The sequence below is a fragment of the Lolium perenne genome, chromosome 2 (genome assembly GCF_019359855.2).
Source record: "Lolium perenne isolate Kyuss_39 chromosome 2, Kyuss_2.0, whole genome shotgun sequence".
Lineage (NCBI taxonomy): Eukaryota > Viridiplantae > Streptophyta > Magnoliopsida > Poales > Poaceae > Lolium > Lolium perenne.
This window is the reverse complement of record NC_067245.2, coordinates 91875942-91899648: the sequence shown is the minus strand read 5'-3', so window position 1 is coordinate 91899648 and position 23707 is coordinate 91875942. Positions and strand designations below refer to the sequence as shown.

The following is a 23707-nucleotide window of genomic DNA, read 5'->3' as shown; positions in this document are numbered from 1 at the left end:
GCTTCGGCTTTCCTTTGTGGTGGTGGGGGCGCTGATAGTGTCAGGTGTGTTTTGTTAAGAGGTTCTCCTATGTTTTTTTGAAACTGAGGTTCTCCTATGTTGTTTTCTCGTGCTTCCGATGTTTTTCACGTCAATATGAATATGACAGTATGAAGCAGCGGTTCAACATGTTGCCTTGCCTGGATTTTGTATGTGTGGACAATAGTGTCTTTAAGGATATTAGGTTCCATTTTATTTTTGCAAAAATTCTGCCGCACTATAAATAATCATCTGTCAGCACTAAAATTAATAAAAAATATAGATGAGAATTCCGATAGATCTTTGTACCACCTAGGGATAGACACTAGCGCGAGCTGAAGGCGTGCTGCCATCCTCCTCTTTCAACTTTTATCTCGTACACATGCCATTCCTATAATAATGCTGATGAACATTGGATTTTATCTGGCTCTGTCCGAGCGTTCATATTTCAAAAATGCCCCTAGCTATAATTAAAAATGGTACTACAAACTTTGTTTAGACAGCCCATCGATGTCTTAATTTCTTCCTTGCATTTTCAGGTACACGAGAACAAAAGAGAAATGACAGGAGACAAGCAAAAGAGAGGGACTAAATAGTCGATGAATAACTGAAGGAGGAGCCATTTATCTTGGCTATGTTTGTTTTGGCGTTGTTTATCTCTGGGTTGATGAGGGTAAATGTGCCGGGCAACTTATGTTGTCGTGGACACTTGAGGTCCATGATTGCTTCCAAGAACACCTTCACTGATGTTTTTGACGTGATATTTCACTGAAGGCACTAAATTTATGAGTTAGTGTAAACAAGATTGAGTCGATCAGGCGATGGATATCATCATTTGCAGTTAAGCTAGAACCGAGCCTCAGCAAAGAATGATGAAACATAAGCAATTTGCTTGGCTGTGTTGTAACAGTTAACCCATCTCTGTAACCTGTGATATACGTTTATTAGAGTTTATCTTTAAATGTTTTTTTTTCTTTTGTGCGAGTTCTCTCAGATGTTACAAACAAAAATTTCTGGTTGAAATTTCAGGGACTTGACTGAACCGCTGTAGCAAATCTTGACTGTTGATGAGAAAAACAAATCCTAGCTGTTGTCCGACGCTTCGACTTTCCTTTGTGGTTGTGGGGCGCTGATAGTGTCAGGTGTGTTTTGTTAAGAGGTTCTCCTATGTTGTTTTCTCGTGCTTCCGATGTTCTGCACGGCAATATGAATATGACAGTATGAAGCAGCGGTTCAACATGTTGCCTTCCCTGGATTTTGTGTGTGGACAATAGTGTCTTTAAGGATATTAATTTCCATTTTTCTTTGCAAAAATTCTGCCGCACTATTAATAATCGAGCCAGTCAGCACTAAAAGTAATAAAAATTACAGATGAAAATTCCGATAGATCTTTGGACTATACCTGAGCATTTCTCGGGCCGGGCCTCGGGCCGGGCCGACCAAGGCCCAACGCGGAAAATCTCGGCCCAGGCCTAGCCCGGCCCGACCGGCGGGCCGGAAATCTTGGCCCAAGCCCGGCCCATCATAAGGAAAGCCTGTCGGGCCTCGGGCCGGGTCGCTTCCTTAAATAGCGTAAAATGATGGCCCAGGCCCGGCCCATGCTGACCATCGGGCCAAAATCTGCCTGTGCCCGGCCCACGGGCATGGTCGGGCCGGGCTTGGCCCGGGAATTTCGGGCCGGTGGGGCCGGGCTGCCCATGGCCAGGTATACTTTGGACCACCTAGCGATGACTATGGACACTAGCGTGAACTGAAGGCGTGCTGTCATCCTCCTCTTTCAAGGAGCTAGGCAAAACTTGCCATCCTTTCGTTTCAATGGATTCTACTACAACAAGGTTTAGTACGACAAGCTTTGTTCGGTTCGTGCTAGTGTCTGTAGTCGTCGCTAGATGATCCAATGACCTTTTTATAATTTTTATAATTTTAGGATTTTTGTACTGTTGATTATTCATATATCGATGGAATTTCGAAAAAAAAGCTATTCGCTGTCACATTGCCTTTTTTTTTTCTCTCGAGGGTACGCCGTAACAGCGCTCCACGTATTTTTTGACCAACCGGCCTCATCCCACTTTATCCGATCATATCTAAAACTACAAGAAAATAGCCCTAGCTAGCCAAAGATAAAAGCCCAAGCTAACTAAAAGGAAAAAAACACCCAAATTCCAGCCCACTAGGACTAAGTCAGCATATAACGTTTCCTCGCCGTCTTCCTAATCCGTATGTGAGAAGAACCGCGACCTGAACTGGATTCCTAATCCGACTCTCACCACACCACATGCACAGGCCTCAGTGGCTCAGCCTATATTAACAGCCACAAGCCTTTCTTGATCTCTGTCACGCTTCCGTTTCCTTGATTCTTGTGGCCAATCCAGATCGACACGAGAATCCAGAGAGAACACGCGCTCTTCCGCATAGCCGTCGACGCGATGGCATCGGCGCAGGACGCCGGCAACGATCAGTCTATCGCGGAGTCTGGCTTCACCACTTTCTTCCGAAACCTCGGAGAGGCCATTGACGGGATCGCGGCGGACGAGACCGACGAAGACGTCCTAGACGCCCTGGGCGAGCTCAGAGAGGCCCTCGGTAAGGTGGTAGCAGCGCCCTTGGCGACAGCCGAAGATGTCCTGCACCAGGACAAGATGGCCATGAGCGACTTGGCACTCGAGATCGATGAGGCCATCGACATGATCGCTGCGGCGGCCGCTGCCGGCGAAGTTGACTGGGAGGTGGAGTGCGCGCGCAAGGCCAGAGAGACCATCGTTGACTTTACCCGCACCCGCCAGCTCAATGAGGTTGTCAAGGAGATGGCAGCGATGGGCATGGACAAGGGAACTTTCTTGCCGACCGGCGAGGTTGAAGAAGAGGCCGTGAATGAGGAGGTTTTCTTGGACGATCAGGTTCAGCAAGAGATTTACGAGGAGGCCTTCTTGGAAGAGCTGGACTACCACGAGATGGTCTTTGCCATGGACGAGGCTTTGGATGAGTTGCGCGAGGAAGCGGCCGGGTGCAAGCTCTCGGAGACCATGGACGCGATGTATGGATCGATTGGATATGGAGTAGTATATGTCAAAATCCTAGCTAGAGGATGATCCGATGATACTCATTTAGCTCTGTGCTATGTGGTTGGAACCTCCAGCTTCCCGCGCACCATGATTGCTCCTCCGTATTTTTTTCTTTGCGAATTCATTCGCACACGGCGAGGGTACCCGTTTCTCCGCCCCGCCCAAAAGTAAATGACCAAGCCATCCCACACCCACACCCAAGCCGCGCCGCCGGTCCATTCGTTCGCACACAGACACAGGCAGCACAGCATCCAATCCACCCAACCCCCAAGCCAAGCCGCCGGTCCAGTCCCAAACCCTAACGCACTCCTTCCCCTTCCTCGAACCCTTCTTCTCCCCGCCCCCCGCCGCCGCTCACCGGAGCTCCCACCCACCCGCGCATCCGCCACCCGGAGCAACTACTTCGCTCAAGGGCAGGAGGGGGACGACCCCGCGTCCGCCGCCTCTCTACACCGCCGGCCAGATCCAGATCCTCCTCCTCGTGCCGCTCCCGGCGTCTTCAACGCCCGCACGCCCGCACCAACCACCTCCTCCTCCTGCTGCTCACGGCCTCCAAACAGACCAAAAGACGCCCGCTTCCCCGATCCACATGCCAACACCCACCGCATCCCCTGCTCATCACGGAAGGACGACGCGACGCAGACCTCACCTGCTGCAACGCCGGTGAGCGCCGCCCTCCCTCCCTTCACCTCACCACCCTTGAGCACTCGCTCATGCATCATTTCATTTTCACTCTGCGTCTGACAGCCCATAACCTCTGCAGGATGCTGCTGGTTTTGGTTTTCTTCTTCTAAACATTGTGATGCCAAAAATCCCTAGCTACCTTGGGATGGATGACGGGTCCAGCCACGAGGCGGCGGCAAAGATGCCAAGGATATGCGCCTCTGCTGATTCAGCAACAGCGGCGGCTTCCCAATGACAAAGAACGACCACCACTCCTAGTAAGATGACCGCACCTGCTTTCTCTGATGCTACTGGATGTGTCATGTTCCGCTGCTGCCCTGTTGCTTGCTTGCACCTGGATTTGACTAGCACACATTCTCTTCTAATCATTCTCTTCTTTTCTTTGTCATCGCAGAATTTCTTGTCCTCAATATGGAGCCTGCTTTATATATAGCTGATGAGTCATGGGCAGCCCAGGTTCAGGACGGCTTCCTCCACTCGGACGCCAGGGACAATAACAACTGCAATGGATAGGTGCGTCTGTCTCGCTGCCTTTTAATAATATAATCTCTCTGCTCTGTTTTGGCTGCCTATGCAATGCATTCGTTGCTGATCACCAATGTTGTGAATTTAGCTTGTGCCGGTGACTGCTTATTTCTGTTTATGGTTCTCTGTGATGATGAAATGCTGCATTTTTTTTATGTGTAGGGCGGGCAAACACCTTACGTACCTTAGTATGGTGTTATAAGCCAAGGCGGCACTGATGGCGACCATGGACGAGCAATGGCTTCCTCCGCTCAGAAGACAACAAGGACCACGACTCGTGGTAAGGTGCCTCCCACTGCCTGCCTGCCTCCCTTCTCTGATGTATCTGTGCTGCCCGTTGCTCGCCTGCAGCTGGATTTGGCGGCGCAATCAGTCTCTAGTGCTAATGGTGCTGGGCTAAGCTCATAAGCCCGTCAAATAATTAACATCCTATTTTGTGGTGCCAAAACTCATGCTATTTTCTACTAGCTCTAGGTTGCTAGTGGTGTGATGTCTCCTGTCCAGGACATCATAAATTGATTCTTCTTGTCTTGTTCTTCAGTACTTGTCCCACTCGCGCCTCCCCAATGTACTTGGCTTCCTTTTCAAGTTAGCTATTTCAGTTCGAAACTAATTGTTTGCTCCACGTTACGGCAGCGCTTGTAGAATGTACATGCAAATGAATCTAATTCACGTCTCAAGGATGGCATCCAGCAACTGAAGAACTGCTGGTGAAGTGTCCTAATTTTGGAATGCTGCCGACCTGCTAGAGGATGACATGTGGGACCGACCTGCCAACAGCCTCCTCATCGTTTCAAAGGGGGCAGGAGATCAAAAGAAAAAGGCAAATAGCCAGAAATTAGGGGTAAAAAATAACTCCAAGAAAGGAAACTTTTATTGTTCGTAGAGGATGACATGCGGGACCCATGAGCCAGCAGCTTACTTAACGTTTCAAAGGCGGCATGAGATCGAAAGAAAAAGGCAAGTGACAAAATATCAGGAGCCCAAGATAATCCAAGAAAAGAAACTTTATTTACATAGAGGATGACATGCGGGTCCCATTTTGCAGCAGTGGTCCCAACGTTTCAAATGCGGCTTGAGATCAAAAGAAAAAGAAAGTAGCCAGAAATTAGGGGGTCAAAAAAATCCAAGAAAATAAAGTTGATGGACATAGAGGATGACATGCGGGTCCCATGAGCTAGCAGCTTACTCAACGTTTCCAAGGCGGCAGGGGATCAAAAGAAAAAGGAAATAGCCAAAAATCAGAGGGTGAAAAAAAACAAAGAAAATGAACATTTATAGTACATAGAGGATGACATGCGGGTCCCATGAGCCAGCAGGTTCCTCAACGTTTCAAACGTGGCATGAGATCGAAAGAAAAAGGCAAGTGACCAAATATCAGGAGCCAAAAATAATTCAAGAAAAGAAACTTGATTGTACATAGAAGATGACATGCGGGTCCCAATTAGCAGCAGCGGTATCACCGTTTGAGAGGCTGCACGGGATCGAAAGAAAAAGGCAAGTGACCAAATATTAGGAGCCAAAAATAATCCAAGAAAAGAAATTTTATTGTACGTAGAGGATGACATGCGGGTTCCATTTTGCAGCAGCGGTCTCAACGGTTCCAAGGCGGCACAGAACCAAAAGAAAAATGAAGTAGCCAGAAATCAGGGGGTGAAAAAAATCCAAGAAGAAAGATTTCAATTGGGCTGCATCTGGACATCTGGGCCTTCGAACTATCCTGCTTGGCCTTTTGACTCGTACAATTTCAGCCCACTCCAAAACAGGAAAGTTCCGAATTTTCTAAAAAAATAGGAAAGTCCTATGCTTCGCAAAGACAAAAAAACAAGGAGATTCAACATATAAGTTTGTTTATGTAAAAATAAAGATTTAATTATCCATTTGAATAGCTCAGAGCGCAATACATTGTTTATTGTCTGCAAAATAATCAAGATATCATATGTTTCTTGTACGGGGAGGCTGACATCGGGGACCCATGAGCCAACAACGTCGTCAACGTTTTAAAGGCGGCAGGGGATGGAAAGAAAAAATAAACCATAAATCTGTTGGTAAAAAATCCAAGAAAAGAAACATTTTCGTTCTGAGAGGATGACATGCGGGACCCATGAGGCAGCAGCATCCTCAGCGTTTATTGTTCATAGAGGTTGACATGTGGGACCCGTGAGCCAGCAGCGTCCTCAACGTTTTAAAGGCTGCACGTGATCGAAAGAAAAAATAAGCCAAAAATCGTTTGGTCAACAAAATCCAAGAAAATAAACATTTACCATTCTGAGAGGATGACATGCGGGACCCATGAGGCAGCAGCATCCTCAACGATTCCAAGGCGGCAGGGGAAATATCCAGAAATTAATTAGGGGTTCAAAACAAATCCATCAAAGAAAACTTTTATTGTTCATAGAGGATGACATGTAGGACCGACCTGCCAACAGCGTCCTCATCGTTTCAGAGGGGGCAGGAGATCAAAAGAAAAAGGCAAATAGCCAGAAATTAGGGGTAAAAAATAACTCCAAGAAAGGAAACTTTTATTGTTCAACTATTTGCTTTTGGCACCCTTAACTTCGTCCATCTCTTACGGTAAATACATAAATGGGAGTGTTCCTGCTGCTGCCTAGGTGTATGCTAAATGAACAATACTGCTAGTTTATCTTCAGACTTGATTTCATGACTAGTACGTAATCTCTTCTAATCATTCTCTTTGTTTGTTTGTCATCGCAGGATTTTCCTGTTACCACTTGTCTTGAATATGGAGCGTGCTTTATAGCTTAATTGGCAGCAGGTTCAGGAAGACTTCCTCCACTCGGACGCTGGGTACAAGAACAACTGCAATCGATAGGTGCGTCGCGCTGCCTTTTAACAATAATTGTGCTGTTTTGGCTGCCTATGCGATGCAATCGTTCAAGGTTGCCAAGGTTGTGAATTTAGCTTGACTGCTTATTTGTGTCTATCTGTGTGATGATGAAATGCTGCTTTTTTTATGTGTAGGGCAAACACCCTAGCTACCTTATTATGGTGTTAGAGGCCAAGGCGGCAGTGATGGCGAGGATGGGCGTCCAGTAGCAGCGGCTTCCACTGCTCAGATGATGGTAAGGTGCCTCCCGCTGCTTGCCTGCCTTCTCTGGTCTGGCCTGTCATATGCTAGCTGTAGCGATATGCCAAGGTTCAGGTCTGGCCTGCCATCCAACTAAAAAAATCATTCTGATGGGAATCGTGTTAGTACAGCCTGACCCCTGCTGGTTTGGTATTCAGATTTGTTTAGCTGATGTTTTGGCTGCAAATTGTTTGCTAGCAGGCTGGAACACTGAACTTAATTGGTGTGAGACGTTTGCTAGTAGATATGTGCTGTTCCGGTGCTGCCCTGTTCCTTGCTTTGCTTGCAGCTGGATTTCGCGTCCAGATTATTAGTCTCTGCTGTTAATGTCGTTGGCCATGCTCTTGAGTTCTTCCAAGCACAATTATTCCTGCTATTTTTTGGTGCCAAAATATTTGTGCCTCTCTAGGTTGGTTGTAGCTTTTGAATTAGTTGGCTGCAGCCATCTGGTGCTTTGACTCCTGTCCAGAGCATCATACATATATTCTTCTTGTCTTGGGTCTTTGGTACTACTAGTCTACCCGCTTCTCCACGATGGATGGATGTGGTTCCTCTTCTAGTTAGTTATTTCGGTTTCAAAGTAGTTGTTTGCTTCCGATTAGGAAACTGCTTGTAAAATGCAGACACATATGAATCTTGACCCTTGTGTGTAGCTCTGTCAAGTGTTTGCTTTTCGCACCCTAAACTTTGCCCATCTCTACTGGTAAATACATAAATGGGAGTGTTCCTGCTGCTGCTTAGGTGTATGCTAAATGAACAACACTGCTAGTTTATCCTCAGAGTTGATTTCATGACAGTACGGAATCTCTTCTAATCATTCTCTTTGTTTGTTTGCTTGTCATCGCAGAATTTTATTGTTGCCACTTGCCCTGAATATGGAGCGTTCTTGTTACCTGATGAATAATGGGCGGCAGCTTCAGGACGACTTCCTCCACTCGGAGGCTGGGGACAAGAACCACTGCAATGGATAGGTGCGTCTCGTTGCCTTGTAACAATAATTGTGCTATTTTGGGTGAGTTGAATGTGTGTTTGAGTTGCATATCGATGAAATGGGCTAAATTGTTGTTGCTCGACTTTCTTTGGCAGATTGGAGATGCTTTGGCTGTCTGATGCATGACTGGAGGGTGGAAGAATAAGAAGTGAAAGCTGAACTCCTCTTGTTTGCGAAACCAGAATTTGTATTTGGTAGTCTGACTGACTGCTTACTGTGACTCCAAATCTGGAATGTTCCAGACCGGTTGTTTCATTGCCAGAAGTTGTAATGATGTGCAATGTTTGTTTAGCTAGACTTGTGATGGGAGTAGGCTTGTGCTGTTGCACTTTTATTGATGATTATTGCTTGAATTGTGATCTGATGCTGATGGTCCAAGAAATAGGGGATGTCATGACGATCATTTCTAAGAATCTTGCTAAGCTGCACAGTACGAGTGAAATGCATCTCGTCCTCGAAATTAATGGCCATGTCTAAAATTGTCCCGGAACTCAGGAACTGCGCTAATACAGTCCTAGAAATTGCTCTTCATGTTCACATGCGGTCCTAGCTAAGAATCCCTACCTATATCGCTGACATGGCAATGAGGCCCACTACGGTGCTCACAACCGAAATGAGAGGCGGCATCCATGCACGCGTTCTGGTACAGGTACCAGCTCGGCACCACCTTCGTCATGGCGAGCTCGCCGTAGACCAGAACCTCACCAGCAGATTGACATGCCCTGCTCAGCCAGCCGGCTTAAAAAATGGGTCGAGCAGCACTGCTGCTTGCCGTCCTTGTCGATGTACTCCAGCCTCAAGCCGTCCAGCGTGCCAAACGTCAATGCCGACTAGTGTTATTGGGCCTGGAGGTCCCGCTGTTCATGTAGGCTTCAACCCGTCCAAAATATTCAGTGAAGATGCCGACATGAGCAGCAAGCTCGTGACTTGAAGGTATAGGGAGGCTGGGCACAGGTATATATCCTCCTTGCAATCTGTGTGCGCGCCTATCAGCATGGCACATATAGGTGAACTATCGGCAACGCCACCCAGAGCGTCGCGAAGACGGTGACGGTGGCCGAGATGGCTTCGCACGACCTTCGTTGGGTGGAGTCCGGGCCGCACACGACCGTTGTGGCGCAGGGATGCCACGCCGAGGTGCTTACTGTTGAGAAACCCCGACGGTGCGTCGCTCACATATGGGCAGCTCGCCACGGGTCATCGATGTACGAGTGTACGATGCCCACGACTACGGTCTACGGCTGAGGAAGGGAGCTCGCCATGTCCAGGAACGACAGCACGACCATGAACGGCGGCAAAGCCATGAACGACGAGCGGCACGGACACGATCGACGTAAAGGCAACGCACGCGAGAAGGCTCGCGCGCCGGCAGTGTGGCCACCACGGCTGCTCAAAACACACACGACGGCCGGCCACCGGCGAACACGGCGGCTTATACATGCTCCGGAAGCAGAAGTACAACACAGAACGTGTTGGTAATCGTCGAGCCCAGAGAACAGCTCCTATGCTACCACCGTCGGCCTCTCCCCTACGCACAGCCGGAGTTAACAGTGGGAGGGTGTAGGGTGGTCGCGATGAAGACATGGAACGATCGGATTTCCGTTGTGAACGTCGTAGTGGGCCCAATTCATTGCCACGTTAGCATATACGGTAGGGCTTCGTAGCTAGGACCGTAGGTGAACATCTAAAGCAATTTCGAGCATTATATTAGTGCAATTCATGAATTTCAGGACTGTTTTAGACATAGCCAGTAACTTTCAGGACTAGTACGTGATGCATTTTACTCGCGCAGTACACATCAATAGTAAAAAAGTTCTTCTAGCTCCAAAAGCTTGTGACCTGATGACTAACTAGGAGTCTAGGAGTGATACGTAATCTGAAGAGCTCTTACTCGGCGGACCATTCCAAAATTTTGGTACTCATAAATATCATAATTAATCAATGGTGCTATGTCAAGATTAACATGTATATGTATGCTACATTAGTATTCCTTGCAGGTACGTGTACTTCTTTCTCCCTTTCAACAACATCTAGCTGGCCGAGATACTAATAGTATTGCCTCTTTGCGCCGCCTTGCGCACAATCTACAGGGCTTAGAGGTGCTCAAGGAGCACTTCAAGGACTGCCAAGTTACCATGCAACATCAACGAGTACCTGCTCTTGGTGTTCTCGCTGCCGCGTGATGGTGGGCAGGTCACAGAGCGGAGCTCCTCGTCCGGTGCACGCCTGCCCGTTGCCGTCCTCGTCACTACTATCCAGTATCCACCCTGGCCGCCAACATGGACATACTGGCATTTGAGCTCATGGCACCGTCCTCTACAATGTCCATCCATGGCGATGACAGCAACATGGATGGTGATAACGAAGGACTCGACAAGGAGCTACATCATCTTAGGCTACACCAACTAGGAAGGCATGCAACCAGCATGCATAGCTATACGAGCTCGTGATCCGTGTAGACGGATGCCTAACGGGAGGAGTCTGCCACCACCGCGGCGAGCATTGATTGGCAGGCATCTCCTTCGTCTAGATCAATCTAGGTTTCCACGACTGGGTGAGCTCGGGATGGAAACATACACGAAGAGCACCCCTATCAACTCGCTCGCAATCCGCAGTACCCTTGAGGTGACTAGGGAGGCGCCGCCGGGGCCTTTTGAGGGATCGTCTACGGTGGTGTGCCGTCTGAAGGCACCGCCTAGCAATGTCTGCCTATCAGGATCATTTATATCTCTCCATCCTATATTCTACCAATTGGTAGTTTGGTACATGCCCAAGCAAAAATGGTGCTCTCATCGTTCTGGTTGTCCACATAGTTTTCCACGTTGTCTATAACACACTATTTTCGTTTTGGTAGTTTTCTCGCTTTTTCCATCCAAACTTTTGTTCTGCCAGTTTCCGTCCCAACTCTGATGCAATTATAGAACACATACATTCCAGGTTTTTTACCCTAAATTTCTGCATGTCAATAGCGTTTTCCAAGAGCCTTAGCATCCACCTACGCGCGCGGTCCAATCAAGGTGATTCCAGCGACGTTGGAAGGGCACGCAGAAAGTTACATTTTTCTAGACATGTACTTTTAGAGGTCTAACTTTTTACCATATAGGGAAATTCCGTCGCACTCTGGAACTTACCTATCCTATCGGGAAATTTCATGGGACCAAAAAAAGACCATTTAAGCCCCCGAATGAGCCCTGCAAGTTCTATCAACAAGAATTTGTTTGGATCCTTATATTATGCCCATCGTTTCATGGGTCTACTCGTTGGTGCGCTCTATTGCATTACATATCATTTTATGTGTGTTTCTTTTGTCGCATGTTAATATTTTATGCATACAATGATTGCATGAAACTATCATTTCATGGGTCCCTACTTTATATGCATTTCCTTGTATCGTCTGTCACCACATGTTATTTGGGTCCTTTTATGCCTCCTCGCTCCGCCTCATCGCGATGGCGCTTGGCCCAGTCCAGACGTTAGAGACAACAATCAAGAGGGAGCGACGCCTAGTGACCTAAAAGTCGTGAGCTATCTTGCTCTGTGACGGTGAGGGATGTGTAGCATCAGAGGAGCCGTCATCCACGCCGGTGAGTGGGTGCACTAGGTGCACGGTGGCACCGGAGGGAGAGCTCGCCTCAGAGTCGTTCACGCAGTGGTGAGGGATGCGGGCAGCATGTCCTGGGAACATCGTCCATGTAGGAGGCAACGCTTGGCGGTGGGAGAGGGCATCGCAGAAGCACACAACCTCGAATCCATGAGCCCGGTGTGGTGCTTGGTGGGAGGGGGCGTGGCTCGCCACCGATGATGCCCCGCTTTGCGGTGAGGCGAAAAAGCTATCCTAGGCAACCAATTGACCAGCTACATTTTGGTGGCCGGTACAGGGGCTTGGGCGCGGCGGATCTAGAGCCGGTTTAGTGGGGGCGGACGAAAGTTGTCCGGAGCCGAAGGCGGTGGGCGATAGAAGCGGCGTAGAGAGGGTGAAATGTCAGATGTGGTTTATCGCATTTGACCCCATTTTTCCCACCCAACCATTTGTGCTGGTAGTTTTCCAGCCCAATTTTGACATAACTATAGCCTGCATGCATTCTAGGGTTTTGCGCCAAAATATTTGTAGGTTAGTAGGGTTTTACGAGAGCCATAGCTTCTATATGCATGCTCCAAGCAAGGCGATTCCGGTGGCGTTGGAAAGGCTCTCAGAAAGTTAGATTTTTCTAGACATGTACTTTTAGAGATGTAGTGTTTATGGTTAGGGTTTAGGATTTAGGTTTGGGATTCCGGGTAGGGTTTAGGGTTAGGGTTTATGTGAATGGTTAAAGTTTATGGTTTAGGATTTAGGATCAAGATTATGGTTTAGAGATCCATCATTTCATGTGTCACAAAATGATAGTTACTACTCCATGGTGCTCCTATACTGGAGGCGACCGCTAGTAGGACTCCGGCGCCGGCCATGGCCGCGCGCCACCATCTGAGAGATCTGAGAGGGGGCCACGGACGTTGGTGCTCAGGACCCATGAGGCCGGAGGTAGGAGATGAGGTTTCACACACGTGTTCTAGTTAACTAAGTTGGGAGCGCGGGTTGATAACAAGAAAAGCTTTAGGGTTTATTTGCAAAATCGCATGTCCGGCAGTTTTTCCGGATCGGAGGGAGTACCTTTTTTGGTTTGGTAGATTTCCCGCTTATATTTTTTTTACAACACATGCACTTTCTAGGTTTTCCTTCCCTTTTACATGGGGATTCAATCTATCTACTATGAATTTCCATTGAAATTTTCTTCATTTTTTGTCTAACAATATACATCCAAAAAGTGACCTTAAAGTTGCACCACCAGTACTAGAAATTGCAGGAAGAAACAATGTTAATTGTGGTATAGATTTCTGACTATCCACAACCGGGCCAAACATGACAAACATTTGGTTTTTCCATACATTGTAGTAGACCACTCTTCATAAATAATTAAGCGAAGTAACTGAAACCAAAAAATTATAGTGCAACTGGATCTAACTTCTACAAACCATTTATAGACATAGATGTGAAAGTAGTCGCACAAAGGGTTTAGACCTAGGGCCTTTAACACATAAGAATGACAAGAATTGCAACATGCACTATTGACTCATATATGGCTTTGCATAATAAAATAGTTTGCAATTGGGAAATAAATAAATAAAATGATTAAGTAATATCCTATTTTGGTAGTCACAAAAGAATTTTGTCGGCATATGTCTTGGTGCACATGCCCTACTACCGACAACGGTGGCCCAATACTGAACTAAATCCTCACCATCACGGGACAACCCTAAATTTACAGTGGTACTCCTTCCATCCCACCAAAAGTGTCTCAACTTTATTACAACTTAGATGTATCTAGACACCATCTTGTAGATAGATACATGCATCCAAATTTTGACAAATTTTAGGCACTTTTGGTGGGACGGAGGGAGTATTAGACAAGAGAATTGTCAACACTGTGAATTACGGTAAATACTCCCGGCTTAGGTTCCTGATCGATTATGGGTTGATGTAACGGTATGTGGAAAACATATACATGTATGTGTCCTAAACTAGCTAGCCCTCCATGCATGCGTGCAACCACATCATCATTACGGACTTGACCTATATGAAAAATGGAAGCAATTAAGCAATCATGTACCCAGGTTTCGCTTACGACGATGATGGTATGGTGGTTTTTACCAGAGACGAGTCCGGCTAGCAGGGGCGGATCCAGGATTTAAGCATAGAGAGGGCGAAGCTAGCAAAGAATGAGCACTAGTCGACTATTATATCAAATATACCAGGTATCCCATTATATCGCAAGGTTATATATATTCACCTAATATAAATCTTGCTTTCGGTTTGCCCTACCGAGTGGCGCCTAACTACGATGGTGGTTGGACCTGCCATGTCACCATGAACAAATACGGATACATATGTCCACGGTGCTCCAGCGGCAAATCGAATTGTACATAAATGGTCAACTGCAAAGCAAAAAATCCCAATGTTGGCCCAATATGTATCTCATGTTTTTTGAGCTACTGTAGCTAATTTAAACAAAAGATAAGTTCAGATCTCTATCTCTCATATGAGAGATGCAAGTAATATTGCTAAACCATTAGCGCTTTGGGCATTGACACAATAATATACTCCCTCCGCTCCTTTCTATAGTGCATATAGATTTTTGGCATTTGTTTCACAATATAAGGCTTTAGCTTGGTTTTTTTTTTCAGTTACCCCCTCCACCGGTCAACTCCCACACGACATGCATGAAAAAAAATCCATACAAAATAGGAAGCAATTAATTGAGATTCCTAATGCATGGCTCCAAGGATTGCTTAGATTTAGGAAACAATGTTTTTCTTTCCTTAATTAAACCTGACTGCACATATATGGAGAGTCAACCAGACAGATTTGTGGGATTTGTTACGGTAAGTTAGGAAGTTATCGATTTCCGTAATTTTAGTCTGATCTCAAATCGTTCAACCAGGGGGTCTTGTGTAAAAAAATAATCTTGCAGTAATTTGCGTGCAAAAAATCTATAGGCACTATAGAAAGGAACGGAGGGAGTATATGTTACTGATATTCCAACAATGCAAACCTTGAAAGATGAACTCTTGTTTGCGAAACCAGAATTTGTATTAGTTGTCTGACTGTGACTACAAATCAGGAATCTTCCAGACGGATTCTTGTAACGCTCCTTACTAGAAGTTGTAATGATGTAGTTGTAAGTTAGACTTGTGATGGAGTCGGGCTGTGTTGTTGCACTTTTATTGATGCTTATTGTTTGAATTGTGACCTGATGGTCCAAAAAATAGGGATGTCATGCCAAAAGTTTCTAGAATCTTGCTTATCGGTGTCCATAGGCAGCTGCATAGTACACATCAATAATAATAAGTCCTGCTAGCTCCAAAAGCTTGTGACCTGATCACTAATTAGGAGGGACAAATAGTCTAAATATCTCTTGGCGGCTCATTCCAAAATTTTGGTACTCCTAAAATTTTGATACTCTTAATTAATCAGATCAGTGCAGTGCCATGTCGAGATTAACATGTATATATAGACTACATTAGTACTCCTGGTTGTTCCAAGATTTCATAACTTTGCACACCATATTCATTTTGGTAGTTTTCCCGCTCGTTTTTCGTGTTGGCACTTTTCCCATCCAAACTTTTGTTCTGCCAGTTTTCCGTCCCAATCCCAACACAATTAAAGCCTACATAGTACATTGCAGGTTCTCCCGCCTAAACAACGTTTTTTTGAGAGCCTTAGCGTCTACGTACGTTTTTCCAGGCGATTCGAGCGGCGTTGGAAGGGCTCTTAGAAACTTATTTTTTTCTAGACTTGTATTTAGAACTCTAGTATTTTATCATATTGGGAAATTTCTTCGCACTTTGGAACTTACGTATCCTATCGGAAAGTTTTCGGGGACCAAAAGAAGACCATCTAAGCCCCCGAATGGGCCCTGCAAGTTCTATCGACAAGAATTTGTCCGCGTCCTTATTTATGCTCGTTTATGGATCACGCGCGCTAAAGCATTACATATCATTTTATGTGCATTTATTTTGTCGTGTGTTACTATTTTTATCAATAAATGATTGCATGAACCTATTATTTCATGAGTCCCTAATTTATGTGCATTTCCTTATTTCGTCTGTCGCCGCATATTATATGTGTCCTTTTATGCCCCTCACACTCCGCTTCATCACGACGGCATTTGGCCCGTTCCAGATGTTGGAGACGGCAATGGCGGGGGAGCGACGTAGGGTGACCTACAAGTTGCAAGCTATGTCAATCTGTGATGGTGAGGGATGTGTAGTCGTTGAAGGGGTTGTCGTCCACGACAGTGGGTGGGATTTCTAGCTGCATGCATGGTGGTATCGGAGGGGAGCTTGCCACAATGTCGTTTGCGCGGCTGCAGCATGTCTCGGGAACCCCGCCCATGTAGGAGACGATGCATGGAAGTGGGAGAGGGCGCCGCAGAGGCACACAACCTCAAATGCACGATCTTGTTGTGTGTGTGTGGGGGGGGGGGGGGGGTGAGGGGGGCTGCCCACTGATGATGCCCGCTTTGCAGTGAGGCAAAAAGCTATCCTACGATGACCAATATTTTGGTGCCCGGTACAGGGCTTGGGCGCGGTGGATCTAGAAATAAATTATAAATACTCCCCGCATACCATAATTTCGGTCATGAAATAAATTATAAAATTTGAACTAAGTATTATTAGCCGACTGGGTACTGATTGGCTTAGCTCCCGGCCGATTATCGGTTCATGGAACGGTACGTGGAAAACATATACATGTCTGTGTCCTAAACTGCTAGCCCTCTATGCATGCATGCAACCAAACCGTACGGGTGAAGCCCAATGGATGTTCGATACTGAAGGTGAAGCCCAAGCTTAAATATTTTAGCGTTACAGACTTCGGGTCCTCTAGGTACGTACTACTAGTACGATATATAGCTAGGCTCATCTTCGATGACATCGTCCATCTCATCACTCTCACTGGAACCAAACCGTACGGGTGCTACGCTCTCTCCTGATCCATCTCCTTCCCAACTATGTCGACGCATATGCCCTCATCAACCACCTCCTACGGCATCACTCCATGGAAGCCTGCCGCGCCACACATGCCCACGCCCATGACGAAGACGACTAGCATGGGCGGATCCACCATCCCTCCAGCCCGGGCAGTCGCCCGGGCTTGGCGATGGCGGCTCGCCTAGTATCATGTGATGTTCTATAGCATTTTGTCTCAAAAAATGGCATGGTAGGCATGTTTTCCCAGGCTTCTAGAAACTTCTAGGTCCGCCCATGACGACTAGGAGGTGAGGCTGAGCGGGGCGTGCACCGCGGTGACGACCGTGGCAAAACAGACATCCATGGGAGTGTGGGAAAAAGTAGAGGCTGGAGCATGACCATGATGGTGAGGTCGGCCACCGCCCGCCTGGTGCCGCCCGGTGTGTGTGTGTATGGATACATGAATGAGATGGATGATTGCTATGTGCATGGTGCATGGTTTCACATAACGATGCATGTGGCATGGTCACGTCATATCCCACGTCAGGCCTATTCCGTCCTACCGGGAGAAAATGGATTATGGGAATTCTAAGAAGTCGGGCAGATGTGAATTCTACGGTCGGCTGCGGAGAGTAGCATGCGCGAATTCGCTTGCATAGTTTTCCCAAAAACACCTGACTAACATTGCGATTGACTAGATACGGGATAAGTGAGACTGCAGCGCTAATCCCGCCGCATCAAAATGGGATCTCAGAAACGGAATTACTGAGATTTTTCCACAGGGATCTCAAAAATGGAATTACTGAGCTTGGCAGCATGCCTGTCCCATTTGTAGTTATCCTTAGTTTCACACGCCAAGGTTGGCTTGACATTACGGAGCATGTACTTAATCTACTCTATTCTAATGGAGGATAGTCCTATTATATGTCTATGATCAGCATTTTGGCTGTTTGTCCATCTATATGTAGATAGAATAGCTTTTCTGTTTAGAGGCGGTGAAAAGCATAGAGCCAGCAAAAAAGGGATTGATTTTGTTTTTATGAAAATAGAATGAAAGCAGTGCCAATTTAAATTAAAGAGGTGAAAAGAAAAACCGAGAGAAAGACATAGTTGAAATCTGTTGTGTTGCATGCCTTTGTGCCAGCCCGGAAATGATTGGCTGATGCATGGAGTGTGCTAGGCAGCCCAACAGCTCATGCAGTGTGCTAGGTAGCCCAACAACTCATACAGTGCCCCAGCCCAGACGGTGTTGATGGAAAAATCCCAGAGTGAAGGTAAAAGTTTAGTCCCATACCGCTTAGCCATGAAGCTGGAGAGCTGTTTATAAGGTGAGCTTTTTGATGCCTTCTAGATACTAGTACTACATGAGGTATGTATGCATAGCGCGTGCGCTCGCGTGAATATTCGCGACTTAAGACTTTGGACGCTTGGCGGCGGCGCGGGTAGCGGCCTATCAAATAAATTTTGGTAATCCAAATTATTGTACTGGTTTACTTTGGCTGGGGTTAGTTTTCTCATCATGCGGTAAATATTATGGATCACTTCGGCACCTTAGCACGACAAGATTTTGTGTTCACTGACATCAACCCTTCAATTCATCCAGGCTGGTATTTCACCATTGCTCCAGAAGCAACTAGAAGATTTGGCCAGAAGGAATGTAAATGGTAATACTAGTAATAACGAGAATAAAGGGTCTCAATTTGTTATTGGCCAGGATCGTGTGGAACCCTTGCAAGCTCTTCAAGATTCTGGGCAAGAGGTGAGCTTTTCAATCGACATTTATGTCACTCATAACCAGAACCAAGTTTCTAAATTGTGTGTAGTTCATATATCAGTTGCTTTTGTTTGTATATTCTTCTGCCCCTTCTCTTATCTATTACTGATTTTATGCTGTCAGATTTGTGTGAATATGGACAAGCAAAGAGAGAAGAGAAGACTTGCTGAAAATTGGAGGCGGAAGAAACATGAAGAGAAGAAGAGTAATTTTCTTTCATCATTCTTTTCTAATTCGCTCCGCTTGCACTCATGCATCTCCAGTGGTCATGGCGCTGCAATTATTCATTTGTCAATATTTAAAAGAAATGCAAGAAGCCTGCATTCTACTTTTATCTCGTACACATGCCATTCCTATAATAATGCTGATGAACATTGGATTTTATCTGGCTCTGTCCGAGCGTTCATATTTCAAAAATGCCCCTAGCTATAATTAAAAATGGTACTACAAACTTTGTTTAGACAGCCCATCGATGTCTTAATTTCTTCCTTGCATTTTCAGGTACACGAGAACAAAAGAGAAATGACAGGAGACAAGCAAAAAAGAGGGACTGAATAGTCGATGAATAACTGAAGGAGGAGCCATTTATCTTGGCTATGTTTGTTTGGCGTTGTTTATCTCTGGGTTCGGTAGGGTAAATGTGCCAGGCAACTTATGTTGTCAGGGACACTTGAGGTCCATGATTGCTTCCAAGAACACCTTCACTGATGTTTTTGACGTGATATTTCACTGAAGGCACTAAATTTATGAGTTAGTGTAAACAAGATTGAGTCGATCAGGCGATGGATATCATCATCAGCAGTTAAGCTAGAACCGAGCCTCAGCAAAGAATGATGAAACATAAGCAATTTGCTTGGCTGTGTTGTAACAGTTAACCCATCTCTGTAACCTGTGATATACGTTTATTAGAGTTTATCTTTAAATGTTTTTTTTTCTTTTGTGCGAGATCTCTCAGATGTTTACAAACCAAAATTTCTGGTGGAAATTTCAGGGACTTGACTGAACCGTTGTAGCAAATCTTGACTGTTGATGAGAAAAACAAATCCTAGCTGTTGTCCGACGCTTCGGCTTTCCTTTGTGGTGGTGGGGGCGCTGATAGTGTCAGGTGTGTTTTGTTAAGAGGTTCTCCTATGTTTTTTTGAAACTGAGGTTCTCCTATGTTGTTTTCTCGTGCTTCCGATGTTTTTCACGTCAATATGAATATGACAGTATGAAGCAGCGGTTCAACATGTTGCCTTGCCTGGATTTTGTATGTGTGGACAATAGTGTCTTTAAGGATATTAGGTTCCATTTTATTTTTGCAAAAATTCTGCCGCACTATAAATAATCATCTGTCAGCACTAAAATTAATAAAAAAATATAGATGAGAATTCCGATAGATCTTTGTACCACCTAGGGATAGACACTAGCGCGAGCTGAAGGCGTGCTACCATCCTCCTCTTTCAACTTTTATCTCGTACACATGCCATTCCTATAATAATGCTGATGAACATTGGATTTTATCTGGCTCTGTCCGAGCGTTCATATTTCAAAAATGCCCCTAGCTATAATTAAAAATGGTACTACAAACTTTGTTTAGATAGCCCATCGATGTCTTAATTTCTTCCTTGCATTTTCAGGTACACGAGAACAAAAGAGAAATGACAGGAGACAAGCAAAAGAGAGGGACTGAATAGTCGATGAATAACTGAAGGAGGAGCCATTTATCTTGGCTATGTTTGTTTTGGCGTTGTTTATCTCTGGGTTCAGTAGGGTAAATGTGCCAGGCAACTTATGTTGTCAGGGACACTTGAGGTCCATGATTGCTTCCAAGAACACCTTCACTGATGTTTTTGACGTGATATTTCACTGAAGGCACTAAATTTATGAGTTAGTGTAAACAAGATTGAGTCGATTAGGCGATGGATATCATCATTTGCAGTTAAGCTAGAACCGAGCCTCAGCAAAGAATGATGAAACATAAGCAATTTGCTTGGCTGTGTTGTAACAGTTAACCCATCTCTGTAACCTGTGATATACGTTTATTAGAGTTTATCTTTAAATGTTTTTTTTTCTTTTGTGCGAGTTCTCTCAGATGTTACAAACCAAAATTTCTGGTTGAAATTTCAGGGACTTGACTGAACCGCTGTAGCAAATCTTGACTGTTGATGAGAAAAACAAATCCTAGCTGTTGTCCGACGCTTCGACTTTCCTTTGTGGTTGTGGGGCGCTGATAGTGTCAGGTGTGTTTTGTTAAGAGGTTCTCCTATGTTGTTTTCTCATGCTTCCGATGTTCTGCACGGCAATATGAATATGACAGTATGAAGCAGCGGTTCAACATGTTGCCTTCCCTGGATTTTGTGTGTGGACAATAGTGTCTTTAAGGATATTAATTTCCATTTTTCTTTGCAAAAATTCTGCCGCACTATTAATAATCGAGCCAGTCAGCACTAAAAGTAATAAAAATTACAGATGAAAATTCCGATAGATCTTTGGACTATACCTGAGCATTTCTCGGGCCGGGCCTCGGGCCGGGCCGACCAAGGCCCGACGCGGAAAATCTCGGCCCAGGCCTGGCCCGGCCCGACCGGCGGGCCGGAAATCTTGGCCCAAGCCCGGCCCATCATAAGGAAAGCCTGTCGGGCCTCGGGCCGGGTCGCTTCCTTAAATAGCGTAAAATGAATCCTTGCATTTAGTCCATGAATCAATACTATTCTTAGGCAGAGATAGCAACCAATCTTTAGCTCTTCCTCTTAATGAGAAAGGGAACAATTTTAGTTTAATAATATCACCATCTACATCTTTATATTTTTGCATTTCACATAATTCAACAAAATTATTAAGATGGGCAGCAGCATCATCAGAACTAACACCAGAAAATTGCTCTCGCATAACAAGATTCAGTAAAGCAGGTTTAATTTCAAAGAATTCTGCTGTAGTAGCAGGTGGAGCAATATGTGTGCATAAGAAATCATTATTATTTGTGGTTGTGAAGTCACACAACTTAGTATTTTCAGCGTTGGCCATTTTAGCAACAGTAAATAAAACAAACTAGATAAAGTAAATGCAAGTAAACTAATTTTTTTGTGTTTTTGATATAGCAAACAAGATAGCAAATAAAGTAAAACTAGCAACTAATTTTTTTTGTATTTTGATTTAGTGCAGCAAACAAAGTAGTAAATAAAACTAAGCAAGACAAAAACAAAGTAGAGAGATTGAGAAGTGGAGACTCCTCTTGCAGCGTGTCTTGATCTCCCCGGCAACGGCGCCAGAAAAAGAGCTTGATGGCGTGTATTTCACACGTTCGTTGGGCAACCCCAAGAGGAAGGTATGATGCGCACAGCAGCAAGTTTTCCCTCAGAAAGAAACCAAGGTTTATCGAACCAGGAGGAGCCAAGAAGCACGTTGAAGGTTGATGGCGGCGGGATGTAGTGCGGCGCAACACCAGGGATTCCGGCGCCAACGTGGGACCTGCACAACACAACCAAAGTACTTTGCCCCAACGAAACAGTGAGGTTGTCAATCTCACCGGCTTGCTGTAACAAAGAGTTAACCGTATTGTGTGGAAGATGATTGTTTGCAGAAAACAGTAGAACAAGTATTGCAGTAGATTGTATTTCAGTAAAAAGAATTGGACCGGGGTAAACAGTTCACTAGAGGTGTCTCTCCCATAAGACGAACAACATGTTGGGTGAACAAATTACAGTTGGGCAATTGACAAATAAAGAGAGCATGACCATGCACATACATATCATGATGAGTATAGTGAGATTTAATTGGGCATTACGACAAAGTACATAGACCGTCATCCAACTGCATCTATGCCTAAAAAGTCCACCTTCAGGTTATCATCCGAACCCCTTCCAGTATTAAGTTGCTAACAACAGACAATTGCATTAAGTATGGTGCGTAATGTAACTAGTGACTACATCCTTGAACATAGCACTAATGTTTTATCCCTAGTGGCAACAGCACAACACAACCTTAGAACTTTCACATCCTTGTCCCAGGTGTCAATGCAGGCATGAACCCACTATCGAGCATAAGTACTCCCTCTTGGAGTTACAAGCATCTACTTGGCCAGAGCATCTACTAGTAACGGAGAGCATGCAAGATCATAAACAACACATAGATATAACTTTGATAATCAACATAACAAGTATTCTCTATTCATCAGATCCCAACAAACGCAACATATAGAATTACAGATAGATGATCTTGATCATGTTAGGCAGCTCACAAGATCCGACAATGATAGCACAATGGGGAGAAGACAACCATCTAGCTACTGCTATGGACCCATAGTCCAGGGGTAGACTACTCACACATCACACCGGAGGCGACCATGGCGGCGTAGAGTCCTCCGGGAGATGATTCCCCTCTCCGGCAGGGTGCCGGAGGCGATCTCCTGGATCCCCCGAGATGGGATCGGCGGCGGTGGCGTCTCTGGAAGGTTTTCCGTATCGTGGCTCTCGGTACTGGGGGTTTCGTCATGGAGACTTTTTATAGGCGGAAGGGCAGGTCAAGAGGCGGCACGGGGGCCCCACACCACAGGCCGGCGCGGCCAAGGGGGGGGCCGCGCCGCCCTATGGTTTGGCTCCCCTGTGGCCCCTCTTCGTCTCTCCTTCGGACTTCTGGAAGCTTCGTGGAAAAATAGGCCCCTGGGCTTTGATTTCGTCCAATTCCGAGAATATTTCCTTACTAGGATTTCTGAAACCAAAAACAGCAGAAAACTTGACAATCGGCACTTCGGCATCTTGTTAATAGGTTAGTTCCAGAAAATGCACGAATATGACATAAAGTGTGCATAAAACATGTAGATAACATCAATAATGTGGCATGGAACATAAGAAATTATCGATACGTCGGAGACGTATCAGCATCCCCAAGCTTAGTTCTGCTCGTCCCGAGCAGGTAAAACGATAACACAGATAATTTCTGGAGTGACATGCCATCATAATCTTGATCATACTATTTGTAAAGCATATGTAGTGAATGCAGCGATCAAAACAATGCATATGACATGAGTAAACAAGTGAATCATATAGCAAAGACTTTTCATGAATAGCACTTCAAGACAA

The 23707-nt window shown here is 45.5% G+C and overlaps 1 long non-coding RNA gene across 1 annotated transcript; it reads left to right on the top strand.

Moving 5' to 3' along the window:
* Nucleotides 1-18481: 18481 nt before the first annotated feature.
* On the top strand, nt 18482-19585 carry LOC139835185 (uncharacterized). The gene is made up of 3 exons (XR_011750922.1): nt 18482-18632; nt 18771-18852; nt 19149-19585. It is a non-coding gene; the product is annotated as an uncharacterized lncRNA (long non-coding RNA).
* The last annotated feature ends 4122 nt before the right edge of the window (nt 19586-23707 follow it).